Source organism: Diuraphis noxia, unplaced genomic scaffold (genome assembly GCF_037042655.1).
Source record: "Diuraphis noxia isolate RWA-SAM2 unplaced genomic scaffold, SU_Dnox_SAM2 contig0003, whole genome shotgun sequence".
NCBI lineage: Eukaryota > Metazoa > Arthropoda > Insecta > Hemiptera > Aphididae > Diuraphis > Diuraphis noxia.
In genome coordinates this window covers 78970118-78971022 of record NW_028301713.1, presented here as the reverse complement: position 1 = coordinate 78971022, position 905 = coordinate 78970118, and positions in this window count along the sequence as shown.

Sequence of the window (905 nt, the reverse complement as noted above, 5' to 3'; positions counted from 1 at the left end):
TAATATTGTATTAATTTTATCAACAAAAATAAATTAAATGTTTTTGGAGTAAATACTTCATAGGCGACAGCGGACTCTGTAACATATAAACGTAATATTAACACAGTTAACAATGCTCAGTACTGGCACACACTGATTTTTAATTTATGTCAAATACATACATCATATTTTTGTTCATTATTATGTTATAGTTATATAGATTATTTAGGTGAAAATTTCACCGTGAAATATTATGATTAATGTGTACTGACACACTCGCGTTTTTATTTTTACATAACATATTATGTACGTAGTAACCTAACTGTTAAGACTAAAAATACATAAATAAGAAACTAATAATAATTCATAATAAAAACATTCACAAAAACATTAAATAATATTAAATTTATATTAATCATAATATTTAAATATTTTGGTAATTTTTTTTTCACAAATCCACCTTCAGTCCACTTCTTTTTAAGCCGATAACCGTGATTTTCCACCTGGCCGGATACCTCACAGTATACGCCTCTGAGTGTATAATTTATTATAGGTAATTTATAAATAATAACTAATATGTATACTATATATGCACTTTAATAATTCGATTTATAAATTTCGATCAAATGAGACAAGACAATTTGGTTTTAAGTATACAAATCACGGTGTTGATCTATATTATGTCAAGTTATTTGTTATTTTTATACCTTAAGTCTCGATGATTGTCTTAGCGTTTTTATTTTTTCTATGAAATTAGATCTAATAATGCACTACTTGACTGCATTACATAATTTGATTTATTTAAGATAGCACAATCAGTCTGAATTTGTGAGAGATGTGAAATCGAATAAAACTTGGCGGCTGTACAACACTGTCTGAGCTTGCTCAAAGCTCGCGCGGGTGTAGGAGTGATTAGCGGCGGCGGT